Genomic DNA, 12091 nt, shown 5'->3' on the forward strand with positions numbered 1-12091 from the left:
TGGAGAATGACAACGTAACATGAGGTAGAGCCTGTATCTTAATGGATTGCAGTGCTTAATGGCATTCTGACTTGCAAACGTACTCATTTCCTTTCTCAACACTCTTCATGAAAATGCACGTGTCAATATGGGTCACCTCTGTCACCCTGCTTTCATTCAAACGTCCATTCTAAATAATAATGAACATTTTAGAGGTAGCAGAGATTTTTTAATTAGCTCAGTCCCTCAGGCACAACTACACTGCATATCTTAAGTTCTACAATTCTCTTATTTTATGTTCTAGCATTACCTTGACAGTACATATGCTGCCATTCATAAGGGGTTTAAAATTTGGCCAATTTACTTTCTACCCGTGGATTTTATTATTGAATAGTAAGTGCATTTTAATTTAATCCCCTACAATGAGAATAACTGTTCTTTTTTTTTATTATTTGTTAATTTTCTGCAGGCATATTACCTATGATAGGACCTGGCTTAGGCAGTTTCTGTGCCACTAACTTGTGTATGATCAAGTTCTAGATATCTCTAAAGTAAGTAACCATTGTGTTTCACCATCTTTTGCTTCAGCAGCTTTCTTTCTACTTGAGTGAGAGGCAGCCAGTTTTGGGTAGCAGGATTTTTACCTGCCCTCGCCAACCAAAGAATGAGTGATGCTTCTGCCTCTAGCTCTCCCTTGGTGACTGTATACACGTACCTTCAGCCTCTCCCTGTCAAACAGATTGCAACAAGTGTCAGGACTACAGGGATTCAGTACAATTCATGGTCATCAAAACGCCTTGCAGTGAGTGCACAACAAGGAGTACACTGGATTGAATGGTAGAGCAATGACATTTTATATCACTTTATATATATATATATATATATATATATATATATATATTAACATAGTCTGTTTTCTGCTAGAACACATACCAGTCGCTTATGGGCAGCTTTTCCATTTGTTTGTAATGTTCTTTCCATTGATGCTGTGTCCCGGTAATCAATAAAACTTGATTAAGGATAATAGTGAAAAAACGGCAGCCTGCAACCTCATTAAATGTAAAAATCCAGTGCAGAGTGTGGTGAGTAGAGTCAAAGAATCACGACTCAAAGAATAAATGTGTGGCTTGAGATCAGAAGAAACTCAAATTGATATTGCCAGGACGTTTTCTCATGACGAGAGGGAAGCTACCACTGCCATCGTTGGATGTAGATTTACAGCTGGACAGGAGAAGAAATCCTATGTGAATAAACATCTTGTTAAAGATTTGCTCTTGTTTTAGATGAAACCAGAAAGGTTGCTTTAGAATGACCGAGAAAAAACAATTAAGGAAAAAGATACATTTTTGGAGGCTTAAAGAATGCTTGGCTAACATTCAGTGAGGCATTTTACTTTTGTCTTAAGCTCTTCTAAACATTGTAGCTGTGATTTAGAGCAGTTGATGTTTTGGAGTGAGATGTCATCATTCCAAATTTTTAAGAATTATTTTTTTTCCCTTTCTCTCAATGTTTCTCAAGGGGCGGCGTGCTGGAATGCAAACAAGAATGTGAAGTGTTTTGTATGAATATGGATTCTTCCATTCCAATGAGAGCTGGCTGTCAGCAGTTCTGTTTGAAGGTCTGTGTGGAAATAAACTTATGTCTTTATTTTGGGGCTGGTGAGACTTCCACTCTTTGAGGATGAGAATAGAACTGGAAAGCTGATGGCTGCAACAGGAAATTCTTAAAACTTGCATTAGTGACTTAAACATTGTGGAGTATTGATTTAATGCATTCATGGACTGTTTTGATTTGCCTGCTGTTTTCTAAGTTGTTAAGAGTATTTGTAGCCCTTTCTCCATCTTTTTGTAGCACCACAAAGATGTGCTACTCACTTTTTCATACAATGGGCCTGTCATATCTCAGCACTGGGAGCTGCTACTTGAAACAGTAGAGCCACACTGGAGATCTGGGAGACAGGAAAATTTTCCTTGGCTTGTTTTGTGTTTATGGGAGGATGGGTATCTGGTGAGAAAAGAGATGGCGTGTTCTGATCTGTGTCTCATCTTCCTTTAAATACTTCAGGCAGTTGGTGAAATGAGGGGCAGAACTTCATCTGTGGAGGGTCCTTCCCACATAGGGGCTGTTACAGGTTTAGAGGTTTGAGTGCAAGACTTCAGGATGGTCTGTAGCTGGGGAAGGCTGCTGCTCTGCTCTTTGCTAGAAGAGTTAGGCAATCCTACCTTGATGTAGGAGTTTCCTTGTTCATGTTCTAATCACCTCTCTTTGGCCTCTGCAGCTGGAGCACGTTGGAACTCAACCACTGCACAAGGATTAGAGGCTCATACGTTGTAAGGCATTAGTAAAAATATATTCCAGGTGGATTCTGTCTCTTAAATGCATCAGTGTTATTAAGGTAATGTTCTAATTACCACATTTCAGAGAGCAAAATGAGATGTTAAAGTAGAAGTGCCTGACAGTGGATAACTTGCACGCTCACTGTGTCATCGTTTGTAATTTGTCCAGTTAATCAAGGTTGTGTTTGAAATTGTTTCTCTTCTTCTTTTCCCCCAAATGGAAAGTTAAATGCAATCCGCTTTCTAGAAGCTGTTTTTAATTTTGACCATCCAGTAACATGCTCCAGTAATGAAACTTATACCTCCATTTAAAGGTCCTCTGTGTAATTTATAAGCCTGATTTTCTTTCCTCATAAATTCCCACCCTGCTTTCTAGGGAGGCAAAGTGTACATTAGCAACTCTCCCAGGAGACTTCCATACTGTGCGTATAACAACTGTGAGATAATAACTCAGCCAAGGAGGGCTGAGTGTGCTCAGATTCCAGCACCATGCAGAATTGGGTCCTCAGCTTGACCCCAATATGAGCCAGCAAGGGGCTGTTTTTCTTCCAGGCAGCAGAATTTTTTGGCATGCAATCTCTTCCAAAGCATTGACTCATGGGAGGAGGAAGGAGCAGCTTTTCCTTTTACTCAGCTTGCAAGCCTCTGACGTGAGTGGTTCTTAGAAGTGTTATGAGAATGCTGTAGCTCAACCATATTTCTCATTTTAAAATGTATTTCAAATGACTATGTTGGCATTCTTTGCAGGATGCAAGCACTAAGATACAACTGCTAACATGCACAGCTTGGTCAAGCTAAGCCAGTCTTGTAATTTCTCTTCGGCCCTGTGGTTGGGGACCTTTTAGATTAAATTCATTAGTTCATGGTAGTTTTGAGATGTAACATAAGCCTCCAAAGGGATCTTAAGCTTCTCTTTTTTATTAAAATGAAATCTTCCCTTGGCATTTCTCTAGGCACTTCTCCAGTCACAAATAAAAGGGACACTGCTGAAGAATATTCTGCTGCACACTTAAATGCCAGCAATCCAATTAAAGAAATGTTTAACCTTTTGTAAATAAAGCTATGGCTTGCATTGCCTTTCAGCTCAATGAAAAAAAAAAAAAAAAGCTAATTTATTATTAAGCTTCTTACCTAAGACTGATGCATGTATTCACAGTATGGTTTACAGCATTATAAGCCCAGAATACCATTGAAATTATTCTGTCCAGAAGGTCAACTGGCTGCTGATTTGGAGGCTGTGTTTGTAGATAGCTCTGCTAAAAGGAACATTCTTCATAAAAGCAACCTCTGACCTCACAGCCTGTAATCACAGAAGTTCTGATCCAGATTATAGAATCGTAGACTTGTTTGAGTTGGAAGAGACCCATGAAGCCATCTGGTCCCATTCTTTGCACTGCACAGGGGCACCCACAGCTCCATCATGTGCTAGAGCCCCTCCATCCTGACCTTGGGTGTCTGCATGCCTGGAGCAGCCACATGTTAGACACTTCACAGTATTTTTTTATATATATTTCCTTGCTTGAATAAGTTTGTTGTTTCTTTTTTTTTGTTAAAATGAGAATTCAGGCAGATTTACATGGCAATGTGTTCAAGCTCTGATGTGCTTTGTTCTGAGCGTTGGTCAAAAATTGTTTTCCAAGCTAAACAATTAGTTCTAAATCTGAACGTCAATTTTGTATTGCCTCTAGAAAATCTAAAATGCCGTGCTGTAATTTATCTTTATTGCTTCTTCTGCTTCTGCTCTGAAACAGGGTCTGCTGGGATGTTCTGTCCAAGGAGGTTGGTCAGAGGTGTTGGAGTGAGCTGTGCTCAGCTGGGCCTGGCAGCAAAACTGGGAGAGGCTCACAATGAGGGTGAAAGGGAGGAGGAAAACCAGACGTTCTGCTTTTATCATTGTCATGCTTTAAACAGCAAAATCTGTGCTGGTAGGAAAGCCCATGCCTAAATCTCTTGGATGGTAAATATGGACTAAGAGAAGGCTCCTAAGTAGAGACTTAAAGTGACTGGTATGCTCTAGGAGTGTAAACCTACTTAAATTCTGAAATAAAAACAGCATCAAAACTAAATGCAACTGAAGAACAATGCAGTGCAAATTTCAGGTCTACTTCCAGTCGTGAGAAGAGCTGATATACCTAAAAGCTTGTCTAAGTTTTCCAGCTGCGCTGCTTTGTTTCAGGTAGGATATCTGTGTTAGCAGAGTTCCTTGTTCTTGGGGCCATGGATAATATCAGCATCAAAAGATGTTACCATACAGGCTGCAAAGAATCAGGCTGGGTTCTTGTGCAATTTTACTTCTTTTGCAAGTCGTGTACGAGTGAGAATGCTCTGCTTTTGCACAATCATTCAGGTTAGTTTTTTCTTGACCAAACCAGCACCTCCATTCTTCTGTGCCCAATTTCCAAGAAAAAAAAACAAACACTGCAGAGGTTTTGGGAAGACTATCCAGTTGTTGGTTTCTTTTCTAAAGGAAAATCTCATTACAGGATGTGAGTTCCAGAAGACCCAAGGGCTACTTTGAGGGCAGCAAGTTATTGCCGATGAGCTGCAATGCCAATTCTGTGCACAGACATGCTGTGTTATTGCTGATATGGAGATTCCCTAATCTAATCTCACACATGGTGACACCTGCACCAGCCTGCTATAGGATGGGTTCCTCAATGTCTTTAATTGATGGGAACAGAGAGGTCCACTGTCCGAATGTTTGCTATGAGTGCAGTTTTCCAGCTGGCTTATTTTCTGTTTGTGTTGCTCCTTGCATGAAGCTTGGCATGGTTTTGGAGATGTTTTGGTATTTTATTGGTGTTGCTTGCAAGGCAGATACATTTTCTTTCCCTTGTAAGCTATGGAAAAACCTAAAGCTTCTTAAAAAATAATAATAATAAAAAAAATATAAAGCAATTCAGCTTTTTGAAAACGCATAATTGAAGAGCTCTGAAATAATTGGCTTATTATAGTGCACCCATAAAAATGAATTTGCATCTCATTTATGAACTATTAGATTCCCTATTACATGAGTCTGATTGTTCTTAATGTGACTTGCATGTAATTTAGCATTCTTTACTCAAACCCTTTGTAGCTAAACACTGGGGGAGGGAAGTTCATTTCAAAATCATGGTGCTAGATCTTAGATTATGGAGAATTCACAAATGGTTGGAGCTTTCACAAACTGGATCCTGGATGTTGAGCTCTCAGCTTATCCTTTGCCTCTGTATTACCATCCAAGCTGCTGGCTGTGCTGCAGAAGCCTGAGAGTGTCAAACTGATTCTTTTCTTTGGGGGAATCCCAGGTAAGAACACAGACTGGCAGAAGAACTTCCTGAAGCAGCCCTGTGGTGAAGGACGTGGAGTTCTGATGGAGGAAAAGCTGACGTGAGCAGCAGTGTGTGCTTGCTGTTGTACAATTGTACAATTCCTTGCTTTGCCATCAGTTTGAAGGCTTGGTCACATTGCAAGAAAAAGTGCTATTATGGAAGATAAACTTTAGCTGTGAGTACTTGGGTAGCTGCCAAGTGCCATGGGTGTGATTTTGCTGACTGCTCACTGTGGTAGTCATCCAGTCTTGTTCTAGTCTTGTCTGAAGTCTCCTCTCCTGCATTTCAGAACAGATGTTGGCATTATCAAGGATCTGTGCGGTAGAATCCCTTATGAAAGGGATCTGAAGAGAAGCAGGGGCCCAAGAAAGCTGGTTATTGTCCAAGGATCACTTTCTCTAAGCTCAGGAGCAAGGCATCCTGAGGAAGTGACAGAGGTGCTGCAGGTGTTTGTAGCAAAGTTGCCCTGGTGGTCAAATTAACTGGGGGTTTGTGAGGATTGGTGAGCAAATCCATTCCAGCTGGTGGGCTGGGGGATCTGTGGGTATGGAAATGTTGGAAACATCCACCATAATGCTTCCAAATGCTATTTTGTTGCATCAGAAACTGTGTTTATGCAGTCAGGAATTGTCACTTCCCATGGCAGCCTTTCCCATGTGCAAGCATTAGTTTAAATAATTGCAGAGTCCAGGCCTGACATATCTGTTCTATTCCGTTTTGACTTGAAGGAGGAGCAAAGATGACAAGGAAGAAAATGCGGCATAACAGTGGGTTATGGATTGGAACAAAGTGGAACAAAGGATTCTGAGTGCACAAATAACTCCACGTGGCTGAAAGAGAGGTGACAGGCACATCCCCTGCACCAGAAGTTCTGCAGAATGATTAAGCTGGGATTTCAGAATACCTTATTTACTGTAATGAGCAAATAGTGAAAGAAATGATGTACTGAGGTGGTCTTCAACAGACAGAAGAAACATTGTGGTCTTCATAAGAGGTAAGAAATTAGTGTTAATCCCTGGTTGGTCATGGCCAATTAAGAAAATGTTTAGCAGTAGCAACTGTAGCAAGTCCTGGGGCCATAGAAACACAGAATGGCTCAGACTGGAAGGGACCAAGGTTTGAATTTCAGCAGTTTCAAAAGTCAGGTACTTCTCTATGCATTTTTTACAAGAAGCATATAGAGAATTGAGTTTTTAGCTGATCTTTGTTCAACTCATGACAGGTGTGGTAGTGCTTCTGTTTGTTACGGGGTAGCAGGTAGTTCTTCCATGTGAAGGGGAGGAATTCTGGATTGAAAAATTATGGAAGGACCTTATGCTCTTTTAGGCAAAGCAGAGATCCATTAACTTCAGAAGATAACCAGATGCATTAGAACAGCAGTGAAATCCTTTGTGTTTCCTTTGCCTTTCTTTTTGACTGTAAACACTCTCAGTTTAGCAACAAATCCAGCCTGAAGCACCAATACTGAACATCCAGAGAAGCATAGCAGCCCCCTACTCCTCTTACATCAATTTACAGCAGAGATTACGTTTGGTTTCAGAAACGTGGAGATGCTACACCCATAAAAGCTACCATTTGATGTAGGGGAATTGTTCACTTTATACATGACAGCAGGTTAGAACAGTGTCAGCACTGATGCTGGGTGTTGCTGGGCTGCCACATGCTGTTAGGGGAACAATTACTCCAGCTCTGAGCCCAACCCTACTTTAGGGCTGGAGCTAATGAGACATGTGGTGTGCTGCAGAAATGGGCTCAGGAGCTCAGCTCAGGCAATCCCTGCTGCAGCTGTTGTGCTAATGCATTTCTTCCACTCCATCCGTTTCCCTGCCTGGCAGACTTTGTTATTGTTTTGCTTAGAGGTGGTTTTACACCTCAGAATCTGTGAAGGGTTGTAATAAAGATTCCGAGTGTAGGGGTTAAGCAGGATCGATCTGTTAGCTTTTCCAAAACGAGGGCTCTACCACACTGGCCTTTGAGGGATAAATGTCTTATTCAGACAAATCCACGATGCTTTTCAGAGAGAATCACTTTGCTGTTGTCAGGGAGCACAGCTGATGCGTGGATTGCTGGCATGAGGCAGCCAGCAGTGGGCTTCTCTTTGCTTTCTTTGGGGAAGGTGGAAACATGCGTTTCCAAAGCAGCTTGTTGTTTAGTAAATGTCTGCTTTTACTCCCCAAACAAAGTCATTTTCATTCTGTTCCTATCACCAAAGGTGAATTCTGAGCACAATTTGAAAGATTCTTTTCAGCTTTCACTAGTTGGCAATCAAAAGTACCCATCATCCTGGATCCACGTGAAGTCTCTGCTTTGAGCAAATACTTGCTGCTGCGGGTAAGGAACAAGCTGGCACAGTGCATATTTTGCAAAGGACACACCACGATTACTGCTAAGCTAGATTAAAAGTTGGAGAGAGACAGTGGAGAGAAACTCCTAAACCTGTTACCGTGTTCATTACTCACCACTGCTTCTGTGTTTCACTGCCACAGATCGCCATGCAGACATAATGCTCATTATCTGTGCAGGAGGTCGCCTTTGCATGCTGGAGGAAAACACTGGTATGCCTTGCTAATTTGATTTTAATATCTGTGCCACGCTATTGTTTGGCCTAGAAATTAGATTGCTTTTTACTAATATAATTGGCTAATTAAAACATCTTCTTCTGTAGGAGATGGGAAAGATACCTACAGTCCTTCTGTGACTTGGGACATAATAAAGTAAACATGAGTCAGTTTGTTGTGCAAGAGCTCATTTGGAGCACAAAGACAGGAGTGTGCTGAATGCAATTTCCTTTGTAAGTTTCTGAGATAAAAAACACCACTGGAACCGAAGTGGGAAGGTCCAGTCCTCCAGCACTGAAATGGAGATGCAAATACTTGGAACAGAAGATTGACCCTGTGAGACTGCCTTGGTGATGCCTGACAGATCGTAGGATCATTAAGGTGAGAAAAAACAGCTAAGATCTTCTAGTCCAATTGCCCACCTACCACCAATATTGCTCACTAACCCATATCCCTCAGCACAACATCTCCCCTTTCCTTTAACACCTCCAGGAATGGTGACCCTACCACCTTCCTGGGCCACTGTGCTGTGCCACTGCAGCAATGCTCTTCTGGAGAAGAAATGTTTCCTAACATCCAATGTGAACCTCTCCTGGAGCAACTTAAGGCCCATCACCTCTCATCCTATTGCTGCTACCTGGGTGCATAGGCTGACTGCCACCTCACCTCGAACTCTTTTTAGGCAGCTGTAGAGCTCTCTCCCCTCTAAAGAGAGACACTGCAGTTAAGTGCTATCAATTCTATGTGTTTCTAGTACTCTATATGTGTATAGTTATTGTAAGTTCCCTGTGTGGGGCTGGTTTTGACATGTAAAGCAACACAAATGAATCAAGTTGCACCAAGACACGCTCCTTCTCCCAGAGAGGAAAGCACAGCTGGTTTCATGTGGTGACATATAACCCTAACTATTCGTTGCCTTCATGTTAGCACTTAGCACTCTGAGTACCCAAAAGGGAAATTGCTATGGGAAGAGCTACTGCCTTTCTTTCACCGTCTGCTTAGAGGTAATGTGAGCTAAACATGTGAGGAAGGGACAAATGTTACCTCTGCCAAAACAGTGAAGATGGAGGACAGTGGGAAGTAACTTCCAATAAGCAGATTGCTCTCCTACCTCAGATGCCAAGTGTGAGAGCCACAGCCTCCTTCCCCTAAGATGCTCATTGGATTCTGTGTTAATACACCACCCTCCAGACAGGGCTCGAGGAAAATCACGATCTATCTTTGAGTCTGGAAAGAGTTTTAGAGACTTATGCTAATCATATTTAATTTCTATGTGCAAATGATTTTAACTAAATGTAGGCTTCCCTTAGTATCTTCAATTAAAAGCTCTGGATATACTCCAAAGTTGCAAATTCCTTCACTAAGCCAGTAGGGAATGATAATGAATTATTGCTAATATAGCCATAAAGCTTTTATTTGCATAAGTAATAGGAAGCTAATGTGTGGATAAAATTAAACTTTAAAATGAAATATTATTAAAACAAAACTGTTAATGAATTTGGACACATTACTGAGCAGGTATATTTGGCAGCTGGCTAGAACAGATAACTCTAATAGAAGTCTAGTTGAATCAAAATCAATATTGAACACTACATAACATGCTGAAGATAGTCTAGCAAGTTATACGTGCTCATCTTCTCAATTTGGAGGTGCTTCATCATTGTTAGCTTTCACAATCATGACTAAAACAAAAGAAGGTGTGATTATGGAAGAAGGAGAAATGAATCCCCAAATTGAAGTCTTTTGTTCTCTCTTTATTGGTATAATTAGATTGTCTTGAGAGAATGCGTTCTGAATTCTCACAAGAAAAACTGAAGATTGAAAACTTGACTTGCATAAACAGCTTTATTCCTGATTATATCCAGGTGCTCCAGTGTGGAAAGGTTCATTATACCTACAGTGTTAGGCTTTTGTGCTGCCTTTTGTCTATAAAACAACGTACACAAAACTGCATAAAGCTCCCTGAGATGTCTGACCTCCATATCCCAAGCCTTCTCCCATCTGGGTCAGACACAGACCTTGCTGTGAATGCCAACTTTTTCTGCCAGACCCATTGAGACAACTTGGGGTCACGGAATGTTTTGAGTAGAAGAGAAAGAAGCATTTCTGGAGCTGGAGATTTCATTATTGTGACAAATGAATTCATTTTCTCTGTTCCACAGGTGGGTTCAGCACTTTATCATTGTGCAGAAGCCAAAACTCTGACACTTGAAAAGATGAAAGTTGTCAACTCTCAGCTGGTGTTTCATCCAAGGGGAAAGGCCTGTGTTGATTTGAACCATCTAAGAATATGTCCATATCTGCCTTCTTTCAGAGCAGGCATTTCAGAAATAACCCAGGGAAGTTGCATTTCTGCAAGGCCTGTGTACCTGACCTACATACACAGCTTTAAAAATTCCAGTCCTTAGGAACTACGATGAAACTCAGCGTTGCTCTGTGTTGCAGAAAAGCCCACTATGTTTCCCTTTTTCTCAGTATTTTACATGAAAATGCTTTGGCAGGGGGAAAAAACAGAGGAAATATTTCTACTTGTGTTTAATTTCAGTTACTTGAAATATTTCTTTGGCAGAATGAAATTAATTGTTGGTTTTTTTTTTTTTAATACTGAGGACAGAGGCTGTCCTGTGAGGCTGGACCTGGGTAGCATGGTAATCAGTAGAAACACAGTGGGATAGTGGCCTGTTTTGTATCCAAAAGAGGAGATTGGTGTTGGGGATATCAAGGATCCACTGCTGTTTTTGCAGGTGTATTTTCTGGTTTTGCACAAACAGCTGCTGGCACAGGCACTGCCTCTTGCTCTGGTCCTGGCTTTGATGCCCAGTCCTGCGCTGGTAAGATGCACAGAAACACTTCACTCCTTGAATTCCCAAGGAAGTTGTACTGGGTCTCTTATGAGCCTTGTCTGTTTTAGGTTCTTGATACAGTCAGGTCCTGAAGTTTGTACATTCTGAATTGCTAGACTGTTGCTCTTGGTGCACGTGCATCTAAACTAATAACTCAGTTCACTGGAGACTGTTTGAATAAATAGGGAGCAGTGGGAATAAGCCCAAAGCTTGTGGGGCTGGCAGCATTAGTAATACTTCTGCTGAAACACACCTGTTGTTGCTTTCCCCAGAGGAAGATTTGGTGTTCAGAAGCCCTCTGACACACGAAAAAAGACCATGATTTTAGATCTCCAAACCAGCACCGCCTGAGTGGATTTGAACAGTGCTGCTGATAAACAGATAAGCACAAACTGTGCATTTCTGCTGATAACTTGGTTGTCAAATCTCAGGCTCATGCAATTGGAACTGCTGACTTATTAAACCTCAGAAGCTGGGCTTCATAATGGAAACAGAAACTCTATGAACCTTAATTACAGCTGCAGCACTGACCATGGCGTAGCTCTTCACACACAGGAGTTCAGCGTGAGGGGGTGAGTGTGGTATAAACCACTGGTCAGGAATGGTGTTAGCTGTGAATGTGGGTTTTCTCCATTCTGCTCACCAGGCTCAGTGGAGCAGTGTTAGCACCAGGAGAGTAATGCAGAAGCTATTAACCTTTTCTTTGTGCCACGTTTTCAAGACTCAGTTCAACATCAGGTGGAAGCTGTCTGCTGTGATGCTTTAATAGCAAACCTGGGGAGTTTTGATGATGCATTATTAAAAAATTATATCAGAAATGACTGTTCAGATGTGTGTTTACTCAGTTCTGCTTTCGTTCACTACTGCTCCTCGGTTTTAGAACTGTTTGAATAGCAAAATGCATGTCATCGTTTTCAAATGCTTAGCAGACAAAGCCAATGTTTCATCAATTTATCTATGTCCCAAATGGCCCTTCTATCCAAGACTGTGCTTGAAACTCTGAATTACAGGCATAAAAGATGAATAGAATTGTAATGATTTGCTTTAAAAGAGCACTAAGATTT

The 12091-nt window shown here is 41.3% G+C and overlaps 2 long non-coding RNA genes across 3 annotated transcripts; both read left to right on the top strand.

Moving 5' to 3' along the window:
• The first annotated feature begins 574 nt into the window (after window positions 1-574).
• LOC128083367 (uncharacterized) lies at window positions 575-5160 on the top strand. 2 transcript variants are annotated; one of them, XR_008208043.1, is made up of 5 exons: window positions 575-816; window positions 1498-1597; window positions 2258-2374; window positions 2868-2965; window positions 4067-5160. It is a non-coding gene; the product is annotated as an uncharacterized LOC128083367 (long non-coding RNA). The 2 variants fall into 2 exon arrangements; XR_008208042.1 differs by lacking the exon at window positions 4067-5160 and having other exon boundaries at window positions 2868-3197.
• A 443-nt stretch (window positions 5161-5603) lies between these two features.
• On the top strand, window positions 5604-11845 carry LOC128083365 (uncharacterized). The gene is made up of 5 exons (XR_008208041.1): window positions 5604-5801; window positions 6355-6620; window positions 8113-8181; window positions 8292-8565; window positions 10347-11845. It is a non-coding gene; the product is annotated as an uncharacterized LOC128083365 (long non-coding RNA).
• The last annotated feature ends 246 nt before the right edge of the window (window positions 11846-12091 follow it).

Source organism: Tympanuchus pallidicinctus, unplaced genomic scaffold (assembly GCF_026119805.1).
Source record: "Tympanuchus pallidicinctus isolate F22 unplaced genomic scaffold, pur_lepc_1.0 scaffold24, whole genome shotgun sequence".
NCBI lineage: Eukaryota > Metazoa > Chordata > Aves > Galliformes > Phasianidae > Tympanuchus > Tympanuchus pallidicinctus.